This window comes from Aquarana catesbeiana, linkage group LG13 (assembly GCF_042186555.1).
Source record: "Aquarana catesbeiana isolate 2022-GZ linkage group LG13, ASM4218655v1, whole genome shotgun sequence".
Taxonomy (NCBI): domain Eukaryota; kingdom Metazoa; phylum Chordata; class Amphibia; order Anura; family Ranidae; genus Aquarana; species Aquarana catesbeiana.
This window is the reverse complement of record NC_133336.1, coordinates 215,593,714-215,606,541: the sequence shown is the minus strand read 5'-3', so window position 1 is coordinate 215,606,541 and position 12,828 is coordinate 215,593,714. Positions and strand designations below refer to the sequence as shown.

At 40.9% G+C, this 12,828-nt stretch overlaps 1 protein-coding gene across 1 annotated transcript in view; it reads left to right on the top strand.

Moving 5' to 3' along the window:
* ILF2 (interleukin enhancer binding factor 2) overlaps window positions 1-12,828 on the top strand; it is a 341,977-nt gene that overhangs the window by 94,665 nt on the left and 234,484 nt on the right.

The following is a 12,828-nucleotide window of genomic DNA, read 5'->3' as shown; positions in this document are numbered from 1 at the left end:
TGTAATAGAAATAAGAGATGACAGGTCCTCTTTATGGAGATCTCATGTAATAGAAAATAAGAGATGACAGGTCCTCTTTATGGGGATCTCATGTAATAGAAATAAGAGATGACAGGTCCTCTTTTATGGAGATCTCATGTAATAGAAATAAGAGATGACAGGTCCTCTTTATGGAGATCTCATGTAATAGAAATAAGAGATGACAGGTCCTCTTATGGAGATCTCATGTAATAGAAATAAGAGATGACAGGTCCTCTTTATGGAGAGATCTCATGTAATAGAAATAAGAGATGACAGGTCCTCTTTATGGAGATCTCATGTAATAGAAATAAGAGATGACAGGTCCTCTTTATGGAGAGATCTCATGTAATAGAAATAAGAGATGACAGGTCCTCTTTATGGAGATCTCATGTAATAGAAATAAGAGATGACAGGTCCTCTTTATGGAGATCTCATGTAATAGAAATAAGAGATGACAGGTCCTCTTTATGGAGAGATCTCATGTAATAGAAATAAGAGATGACAGGTCCTCTTTATGGAGATCTCATATAATAGAAATAAGAGATGACAGGTCCTCTTTATGGAGATCTCATGTAATAGAAATAAGAGATGACAGGTCCTCTTTATGGAGATCTCATGTAATAGAAATAAGAGATGACAGGTCCTCTTTATGGAGAGATCTCATGTAATAGAAATAAGAGATGACAGGTCCTCTTTATGGAGAGATCTCATGTAATAGAAATAAGAGATGACAGGTCCTCTTTATGGAGATCTCATGTAATAGAAATAAGAGATGACAGGTCCTCTTTATGGAGATCTCATGTAATAGAAATAAGAGATGACAGGTCCTCTTTATGGAGAGATCTCATGTAATAGAAATAAGAGATGACAGGTCCTCTTTATGGAGATCTCATGTAATAGAAATAAGAGATGACAGGTCCTCTTTATGGAGATCTCATGTAATAGAAATAAGAGATGACAGGTCCTCTTTATGGAGATCTCATATAATAGAAATAAGAGATGACAGGTCCTCTTTATGGAGATCTCATGATAATAGAAATAAGAGATGACAGGTCCTCTTTATGGAGATCTCATGTAATAGAAATAAGAGATGACAGGTCCTCTTTATGGAGAGATCTCATGTAATAGAAATAAGAGATGACAGGTCCTCTTTATGGAGATCTCATGTAATAGAAATAAGAGATGACAGGTCCTCTTTATGGAGATCATGTAATAGAAATAAGAGATGACAGGTCCTCTTTATGGAGAGATCTCATGTAATAGAAATAAGAGATGACAGGTCCTCTTTATGGAGATCTCATATAATAGAAATAAGAGATGACAGGTCCTCTTTATGGAGATCTCATGTAATAGAAATAAGAGATGACAGGTCCTCTTTATGGAGATCTCATGTAATAGAAATAAGAGATGACAGGTCCTCTTTATGGAGAGATTTCATGTAATAGAAATACGAGATGACAGGTCCTCTTTATAGAGATCTCATGTAATAGAAATAAGAGATGACAGGTCCTCTTTATGGAGATCTCATGTAATAGAAATAAGAGATGACAGGTCCTCTTTATGAAGAACTCATCTAATAGAAATAAGAGATGACAGGTCCTCTTTATGGAGATCTCATGTAATAGAAATAAGAGATGACAGGTCCTCTTTATGGAGATCTCATGTAATAGAAATAAGAGATGACAGGTCCTCTTTATGGAGATCTCATATAATAGAAATAAGAGATGACAGGTCCTCTTTATGGAGATCTCATATAATAGAAATAAGAGATGACAGGTCCTCTTTATGGAGATTCTCATGTAATAGAAATAAGAGATGACAGGTCCTCTTTATGGAGAGATTTCATGTAATAGAAATACGAGATGACAGGTCCTCTTTATAGAGATCTCATGTAATAGAAATAAGAGATGACAGGTCCTCTTTATGGAGATCTCATGTAATAGAAATAAGAGATGACAGGTCCTCTTTATGGAGATCTCATATAATAGAAATAAGAGATGACAGGTCCTCTTTATGGAGATCTCATGTAATAGAAATAAGAGATGACAGGTCCTCTTTATGGAGATCTCATGTAATAGAAATAAGAGATGACAGGTCCTCTTTATGGAGAGATTTCATGTAATAGAAATACGAGATGACAGGTCCTCTTTATAGAGATCTCATGTAATAGAAATAAGAGATGACAGGTCCTCTTTATGGAGATCTCATGTAATAGAAATAAGAGATGACAGGTCCTCTTTATGAAGAACTCATCTAATAGAAATAAGAGATGACAGGTCCTCTTTATGGAGATCTCATGTAATAGAAATAAGAGATGACAGGTCCTCTTTATGGAGATCTCATATAATAGAAATAAGAGATGACAGGTCCTCTTTATGGAGATCTCATGTAATAGAAATAAGAGATGACAGGTCCTCTTTATGGAGATCTCATATAATAGAAATAAGAGATGACAGGTCCTCTTTATGGGGATCTCATGTAATAGAAATAAGAGATGACAGGTCCTCTTTATGGAGATCTCATGTAATAGAAATAAGAGATGACAGGTCCTCTTTATGGAGAGATCTCATGTAATAGAAATAAGAGATGACAGGTCCTCTTTATGGAGATCTCATGTAATAGAAATAAGAGATGACAGGTCCTCTTTATGGAGATCTCATGTAATAGAAATAAGAGATGACAGGTCCTCTTTATGGAGAGATCTCATGTAATAGAAATAAGAGATGACAGGTCCTCTTTATGGAGATCTCATATAATAGAAATAAGAGATGACAGGTCCTCTTTATGGAGATCTCATATAATAGAAATAAGAGATGACAGGTCCTCTTTATGGAGATCTCATATAATAGAAATAAGAGATGACAGGTCCTCTTTATGGAGATCTCATGTAATAGAAATAAGAGATGACAGGTCCTCTTTATGGAGAGATCTCATGTAATAGAAATAAGAGATGACAGGTCCTCTTTATGGAGATCTCATGTAATAGAAATAAGAGATGACAGGTCCTCTTTATGGAGAGATCTCATGTAATAGAAATAAGAGATGACAGGTCCTCTTTATGGAGATCTCATGTAATAGAAATAAGAGATGACAGGTCCTCTTTATGGAGATCATGTAATAGAAATAAGAGATGACAGGTCCTCTTTATGGAGAGATCTCATGTAATAGAAATAAGAGATGACAGGTCCTCTTTATGGAGATCTCATATAATAGAAATAAGAGATGACAGGTCCTCTTTATGGAGATCTCATGTAATAGAAATAAGAGATGACAGGTCCTCTTTATGGAGATCTCATGTAATAGAAATAAGAGATGACAGGTCCTCTTTATGGAGAGATCTCATGTAATAGAAATACGAGATGACAGGTCCTCTTTATAGAGATCTCATGTAATAGAAATAAGAGATGACAGGTCCTCTTTATGGAGAGATCTCATGTAATAGAAATAAGAGATGACAGGTCCTCTTTATGGAGATCTCATGTAATAGAAATAAGAGATGACAGGTCCTCTTTATGAAGAACTCATCTAATAGAAATAAGAGATGACAGGTCCTCTTTATGGAGAGATCTCATGTAATAGAAATAAGAGATGACAGGTCCTCTTTATGGAGAGATCTCATGTAATAGAAATAAGAGATGACAGGTCCTCTTTATAGAGATCTCATGTAATAGATATAAGAGATGACAGGTCCTCTTTATGGAGATCTCATGTAATAGAAATAAGAGATGACAGGTCCTCTTTATGGAGATCTCATATAATAGAAATAAGAGATGACAGGTCCTCTTTATGGGGAGATCTCATGTAATAGATATAAGAGATGACAGGTCCTCTTTATGGAGATCTCATGTAATAGAAATAAGAGATGACAGGTCCTCTTTATAGAGAGGTCTATAACACCCCAACTCTTTTCTTTACCTTTAAAAACAAAAGATAAAGAAATGTTTTTGATCTGTTGCTTTAAAAGAAAAAATATATTTTTATTTTTTTTTTGACGTGATGTCATGCCGTTGCTGTGGTCCTCCAAGGCCATAGAGACAATCAGGGACGATCTTAATTTTTTTTTCAATTCTTTAAATAATTTTTAATTTTTTTTGCAATTTTTTTTTTTTTGCATACTATGACCAGAGCAAGAAAGCGTTACCTTAGTAATGCTGTACTACTCTGGGGGGAGGTGATCAGGTTTTTTTTTTGCACACTATGATTGCTTATAACAGTGAATTTCATAGTTATAAGCAACCATTTTACTGAATAAAGTCCATTCATTCGGCAGCGTTTACTATTGTTATCAGCTGTGATTGGCCCTGTCTGTACCATGTAATCACTGTGACCAATCACAGAGATCAACACAATAGTACACAATGAATGGTATCAATGGAAGCCATCCATTGTGTACAATTGTCATGTGATTGGTCACAGCAATCACATGGTACTGGCAGTAGGCCGGTGGACACAGAAGGTGATAGATCACACCCCAGCGTAGCTCGTGAAGCTCGTGGGAGGCGAGTTTTGGGGAGGACCTCATATGACGTTCCATTCAGAACCAGAGAGCTCCCACCCAGCTGTCGTTTGACTAAAGACCACATTCACAGGAATATGCCATCTACCATTCGTAGAGTCTTCCCCATTAGCAAGGCCATGAGCATCGAAGGTTCTTGAGCCCAGATTACTAACCTCGACTAGACAAGAACACGCATGGACAATGCATGCATTTGTTAACCTAGTCGGAGGCAGTTCTTGGGACACCTGAACTATTTTTTTTTTTTTTACGATGATGGTTGTCAAGGACTTCTGTGAAGGTTCTCATTTCTCCGTGTCACGGTATATCTAGTAGAAATTGGTCACCTCCAACTGGACTTGTTCTGTAATGTGACATATTGTAGCTTATCCAAGCCAATTCTTCAGTTCAGGAACATGCCCCGGCATTTATGTCCACATAGACACCTTCATCTAGTCACCATAGATGTTGATTGTCCAAGAACAGGGTGGGAGGTGTGGAAGTTGTGGAACCAGCCTGTTCTAGTTACATAATCCCATCCTTGCTGCCAAGGGTCTGTATAGGTGTTAACTGTTCAAGTTGCACTGGGGTAGAGGTGGTAAAACGGCATTATATGTAAAAGAAAAGACCAATGGTGTTGAAAGCCTCCACCCCTATCCAATGATGGGTGTTCTAGTTTAATTTAGATGTCTCTTACCTCTGTTCATTGGTGGGTGTTTCAGTTTTATGCAGATGGGACCCACCCCTATTCAATGATGGGTGTTCCAGTTTCATGTAGATGGCCTCCACTCTTGTTTAATGATGGTTGTTTTAGCTTGATTTAGATGCCCCTACCCTTGTTCATTGGTGGGTGTTCCAGTTTGACGTAGATGGCCTCCACACTTGTTCAGTGATGGTTGTTCCAGTTTTATGTAGATGGCCTCCACCCCTGTTCATTAATGGTTGTTCCAGTTTGACATAGATGGCCTCCAGCCCTGTTCAATGATGGATGTTCCAGTATGATTTAGATGGCCTCCACTCATGTTTAATGATGGTTGTTCTAGTTTGACATACTTAAGATGTCCAACATCCCTGTTCAGGGATGGTTGTGTCATCTTGATTTAGATGGCCACTACCCCTGTTCAGTGATAGCTGTTCCAGTTTGACGTAGATGGCCTCCACCCCTGTAAATTGATGGGTGTTCCAGTTTGATGTAAATGGCCTTCACCTCTGTTCAGTGGTGGGTGTTCCAGTTTGTTGTAGATGGCCTTCAGCCCAGGTTAGTGATGGGTGTTCCAGTTTGATATAGATGGCCTTTAGCCCAGTTCAGTGATGGATGTTCCAGTTTGTTGTAGATGGCCTTCACCCCTGTTCATTGATGGGTGTTCCAGTTTGTTGTAGATGGCCCCCACCCCTGTTCATTGATGGGTGTTCTAGTTTAATGTAGATGGTCCCTAACCCATTTAGTGATGGGTGTTCCAGTTTGACAGAGATGGCCTCCACCCCTGTTTAATGATGGTTGTTCTAGTTTGACGTAGATGGCCCCCACCCCTGTTCAATAATGGTTCAATTATGGTTTTCCAGTTTGACATAGTTGGCTCCTACCCTTGTTCAGTGATAGTTGTTCCAGTTTGACGTAGATGGCCCCCACCCCTGTTCAATGATGGTTGTTCCAGTTTGACGTAGATGGCCACCATCCCTGTTCATTGATGGGTGTTCTAGTTTCACAAAGATGGCCTCCACCCCTGTTCATTGATCGTTCTTCCAGTTTGATGTAGATGTTCTCTATCACATCTCTTGGTCCAATTGTCCAAAATCTACACCTCACCGTCCTCCATAGAATTGTCTTTTCCCATAACATCTCCACCCCACTATTTATCCAGGACGTGGCTGAAACTAGGAAAACATCTTCAACATCACAGAACAAGTCCAGATGAATATGACCAACTACTCCTACGACTACTACGGGGGTCAATGTACAATCCAATCACCAGATATCCCATGCCTGAGCCTTTATCTGATCGATTGTTACAATCTATGGCGTCTCATTGACCGTTCCCAATCCCAGAACTTCCACGTAAATGGCATCAATTTCACTTCCTGACACAAGCAGTTATATTGCTGGAAAGTCTCTATTCTCCAGCCGTGAGATGTGGAGACTTTCTGTCACCCAACTCTTTTTTTTGACTTAACTCCTTATTGCTCCCTTCCCTTGGCGGACACTCGCTCTGCATTGTATATGCCCAAAGCTAGAGACCCCCCTCCCCCCCCAACACCGCCACTCTATTCTCCATCCAGAATACGACTCTGCCTGTCGCTCTGCTGCAGTTTAATTAAAGATAATGGAAGCGCCGGGTTCTGCTCTGCCTGGGAGGTTGTAAACAATAAGGAGAGAAATGGCGCATTAGAGATCCAGGATTGTCCATTATGTCTGTATGGAGACGACAGATAAAGCTTTATATAAGCCGCCGGACGGGTAATCACTGACGCATAATAAAACCCAAACGCAGAACCGCTCAGAGGAGCAACAATGTATAGAAATAACAAAGGGGAAGGAGCTTTCTGTGTCCTCCCGGTGTGTCAGAGTACTGGGGCCCTCAAGTGTGTCATTGTTCTGAGCCCCCAAGTGTCAGGGTGTCCTTGTTCTGAGCCCCCAAGTGTCAGGGTGTCATTGTTCTGAGCCCCCAAGTGTCAGGGTGTCATTGTTCTGAGCCCCCAAGTGTCAGGGTGTCATTGTTCTGGACCCCCAAGTGTCAGGGTGTTATTGTTCTGGACCCCCAAGTGTCAGGGTGTTATTGTTCTGGACCCCCAAGTGTCAGGGTGTCATTGTTCTGAGCCCCCAAGTGTCAGGGTGTCATTGTTCTGAGCCCCCAAGTGTCAGGGTGTCATTGTTCTGAGCCCCCAAGTGTCAGGGTGTCATTGTTCTGGACCCCCAAGTGTCAGGGTGTTATTGTTCTGGACCCCCAAGTGTCAGGGTGTTATTGTTCTGGACCCCCCAAGTGTCAGGGTGTCATTGTTCTGGACCCCCAAGTGTCAGGGTGTCATTGTTCTGAGCCCCCAAGTGTCAGGGTGTCATTGTTCTGAGCCCCCAAGTGTCAGGGTGTCATTGTTCTAGACCCTCCAAGTGTCAGGGTGTCATTGTTCTGAGCCCCCAAGTGTCAGGGTGTCCTTGTTCTGGACCCCCGAGTGTCAGGGTGTCATTGTTCTGGACCCCCAAGTGTCAGGGTGTCATTGTTCTGGACCCCCAAGTGTCAGGGTGTCATCGTTCTGGAACCCCCAAGCATCAGGATGTTGTTGTTCTGAGCCCCCAAGTGTCAGGGTGTCTTTGTTCTGGGACCCCAAGTGTCAGGGTGTCATTGTTCTGGACCTGCCTTTGGGATACAGTGGGGGGGTAAATGCTGATTGTCTCCCCTGTATAATTTGTAAGTTTTGCCCCTTACAAAGAAATGAAGGGTCTATAATTTTTATCATAGGTGTATTTTATATGAGAGAGACAGAATATCAACCAAAAATCCAGAAAAATCACACAATACAAATGTTATAAATGGAGTTGTAGTTCAGCGAGTAAAATAAGTATTTGATCCCCAAGCAGAACATGACTGAGTAGTTGGTGGAGAAACCCTTGTTGGTGATCACAGAGGTCAGACGTTTCTTGTAGGTGGTGATCAGGTTTGCACACATCTCAGGAGGGATTTTGGTCCACTCTTCTCTACAGATCTTCTCTAAATCCTGAAGGTTTCTTGGCAACTCGAAGTTTCAGCTCCTTCCATACATTTTCTATAGGATTAAGGTCTGGAGACTGGCTAGGCCACTCCATGACCTTCATGTGCTTCTTCTGGAGCCGCTCCTTTGTTGCCTTGGAGGTATAATTTGGGCGATTGTCATGCTGGAAGACCCATCCATGACCCATCTTCAGTGTTCTGGATGAGAGAAGAAGGTTCTCATCCAAGATCTTACAATACATGGCCCCGTCCATTGGCCCCTCAATGCGGCAAAGTCGGCCTGGACCTTTATCAGAGAAACAGCCCCAGATCATCAGGTTTCCACCTCCGTGTGTGACTGTAGGGATGATGTGTGACTGTAGGGATGGAGTTCTTCAGGTCATAGTCACCATTTTTCTTCCTCCAAACACGGCGAGTCCTCCTCCTCAGGAAGACACATGGACAGGAACATCTGAAGTCTCCCAATGAACATCTAAATGATTCAGAGAAGGATTGGGAGAAAGTTCTGTGGTCAGATGAGACCAAAATTCAGCTCCTTGGCATCAACACGACTCGCCGTGTTTGAAGGAAGAAAAATGCTGACTATGACCCTAAGTTCTGCGGACCACATCAGAGGGCTCCGAGGGGCACAAAAGAGGGCTCTGAAGGCCACATCAGAGGGCTCTGCGGACCACATCAGAGGGCTCTGCGGACCACATCAGAGGGCTCTGCGGACCACATCAGAGGGCTCTGCGGACCACATCAGAGGGCTCTGCGGACCACATCAGATGACTTTGAGGGCCACATCAGAGGGCTCCGAGGGCTGCATCAGAGAGCTCTGTGGACCACATCAGAGGGCCACATTACAGGGCTCCAAGGGCCACATCAGAGGACTGTGCGGGCCACGTCAGAGGACTCCATGGACCACATCAGAGGGCTCCGTGGGCCACATCAGAGGGCTCTGAGGGGCACATCAGAGTGCTCCAAGGGCCACATCAGAGAGCACATACTGGCCTGTTGAGTGGCTGGTCAGGGCAGTGAACCCTAGGAGGAGGTCACATGGAGTTAATGATCTTTTGCCCGCCTCCACATACCTGCCTGCTGATTGGCCGCACCGCACCCAGGGAGGAGGTCACACGATCCCTCATACCTGGAAGTACTAGGAGATGTGGGGGACTGCGGTGAAGACAGCGTGGGGGGGGAGGGGGTTGTTTATGAAGAGAACCTATGGTTTTGCCTGAAGGGCCCCCCGCCGTCTCCAATCATGTCCTATGTGAGAAACATCAGGTTGTAGCGGGCCTGGCCGGGTCCTCACATATCTCTGTATACACTCCATACAGTATACACACCTCCTCCCCCCGCACTGCATTGTGGGTAGGACACACCCACGGCCGGGCGGGCGGGATCCGGGGGGGAGCGGACATATTGGCCCCCTGATTGTAGACATGTGCAAGACGAAAAAAAAAAAAAAAAAAAAAACCTTTATTTCTGGTTTGTTATTTAAATAATTCATTTTCCAATTAGAATTTATTCTATTCGAATTTTTAATTTCAGGACTCGGAGACAGTTATATTCTTTCTATTTTATTCTATTCTCTAATTTTATATTCTATTCTTTTCAATTCTATTCAAATTTATTCTATTCAAAAGTCGAATTTTGCTATTTCTATTTTATTCCTATTTTTCGATTCTATTCTCTTATTTTCGATTCTATTCTTTCTTGTTCTAATTTTTTGTATTCTATTCAAATTTCAGAGGACGATTATCTTTTTATTTTATTCTATTCTATTATTGTTTTTCTCTTATTTTCCATTATTTTCTATTCTATTCCCTTATTTTTTATTATATTTATATTCTATTCTTTTATTTTCTATTCCATCCTGTTCAGTTTTACTCCATTCTAGTCTTTTTTCTATTTTTTTCCCTTATTTTCTATTATATTTTATTCTATTCTTTTATTTTCCATTCTATCCTGTTCAGTTTTATTCTATTCTTTTCTTCTATTCTATTCCCTTATTTTCAAGTATACTTTATTCTATTCTTTTATTTTCCATTCTATCCTGTTCAGTTTTATTCTATTCTTTTTTTCTATTCTATTCCCTTATTTTCAAGTATATTTTATTCTATTCCTTTATTTTCTATTCTATCCTGTTCAGTTTCACTCTATTCCAGTCTTTTTTTCTATACTATTCCCTTATTTTCTAGTATATTTTTTCCTATTCTTTTATTTTCTATTCCATCCTGTTCAGTTTTATTCTATTCTAGTCTTTTTTTCTATTCCATTCCCTTATTTTATATTATATTTTAGTCTATTCTTTTATTTTCTATTCCATCCTGTTCAGTTTTACTCTATTCTAGTCTTTTTTTCTATTCTATTCCCTTATTTTCGAGTATATTTTATCCTATTCTTTTATTTTGTACATTTAGTTCAGTTTTAATCTATTCTAGTCTTTTTTTTTTTCTATTCTGTTCCCTTTTTTCCTATATTGTTGTTTTTTAATTAAACTTTCAAACCCAATTTGAACCGTATTTCGTTTCATGATTTCGGATTAACCCCCTTGGTGCAGAGAGGCCGCATATTTGCGTGAATTGACTGCTGTGCGGAGAACGTGCGCCCCCCCCCCCGGCACAGTTGTCGACGCCTTACCAATCGCTGCTTGCGATCCAGGAGTTTTTTTTGGATCGCGTGACCGCTGTGGCAGCCAATCGCGGCGTTGAGGTGATCTTAACCCCTTGAGGACCGGGCTTATTTCTGACATGCTGTATTTTTTCACTAGAAAATTACTTAGAACCCCAAAACATTATATCTATATCTATATATAGACATATATATGTGTATACATATATATGTCTATATATATATATGTGTGTGTATATATATATATATATATATATATGTATATGTATATATATATATATATGTATATATATATATATGTATATATATATATATATATGTATATATATATATATATATATATATATGTATATATATATATATATATATATATATATATATATATATATATATATATATATATATATATGTATATATATATATATATATATATATATATGTATATAAGTATATATATATATATGTATATATATATAAATATATATGTATATAAGTATATATATATATGTATATAAGTATATATATATATATATGTATATATATATATATATATATATGTATATATATATATATATGTATATATATATATATATATATATATGTATATATATATATATATATATATGTATATATATATGTATATATGTATATATATATGTATATATGTATATATATATATATATATATGTATATATATATATATATATATATATATATATATATATATGTATATATATATATGTATATATATATATATATATATATATATATATATATATATATGTATATATATATATATATACTGATAAATTGCTATAGGTAACAGGAAAAGGGGGGATTTGCTATTAGCAACACAGCACACTCTCATGCTGTCCTGACTTCCGGCGCCCACCGATGACGGAACCCGCTGCTCAGCCAATCAGGAAATCACAGCTTCCCCCCCTTGCCCTCCACAAACATGGCGGCGCCTGCGCTGCAGCGGGCGGGTCACCTGACTTCCTCCCGTTCGTCAAGCCGTGCTCGGCCGCCATTGGTTTTATGAGCGGGGACGTCACGCCGGAGGGCGGAGCGTGCTGTTGTCGGTCCCGCTCTGTGATTGGACGGCGGCTGTCGCCGGGGGCGGGTGCTTCCGGCCGGTGGTTGTGAGCTGTGGATGGTTTCCTGTGTGTGGCTAGGAGAGGGCCGCCGGGGCGCCGCGGAACTCAGCGCCTCAGTACCCTGACAGGGGCCCCCCCACACTTCACACAGGGCCCCTGACCTCCCAGTCAACGGCTTGGGCCACATAGGACCCTCATAGACAGCCAGGGGACCCCTTTTATCCCATAAGCCCCCCTTGTAGCCAGCCAGGGGCCCCCACACTCCACACAGGGCCCCTGAACTCCCAGTCAACGGCTTGGGCCACATAGGACCCTCATCCCCCCCCATAGGGCCCCTTATAGACAGCCAGGGGCCCCCTTTTATCCTATAATCTCCCCTTTGTTACCCATTAGGGCCCCTTATACCCTCTAAGGTGCTTGTAGTCAGGGGCCCCCCTTTATTTGTGGGGTCCCTAATAGTCAGCCAGGGGCCCCTTTATTTTGTAAACCCCCTCCCAGGGGCCCCTTTATTTCATAAAAAGAACCCTAGGGGCCCCTCTAAGGTATATAGGGAACCTGCAGTCAGGGGCCCCTCTTTAATTGTGGGATCCCCAATATTCAGCCAGGGGCCCCTCCTTGCACATAGGCCTTTATTAGATAGCTAGGGGCCCCTGAGGCCCCTCTTTTTTTTAATATAGGCTCTTAGTAGACATCCAGGGGCCCTTGGAGCCACGTAGGTTCAGCAGTACACAGCCAGGGCATCCCCCCCCCCCCCTACACATTGAGAGGCCCCCCCCCTTATATTTCACAGGGCTGCTTATTAAAGGGCCCCGGGGCCCCTTGATCCTTTATTCTCCCCTCCCCCCAGAGCCCCAAATATACATCTCAGGGCCCCGTATATCCTACAGACCCCCCCCCA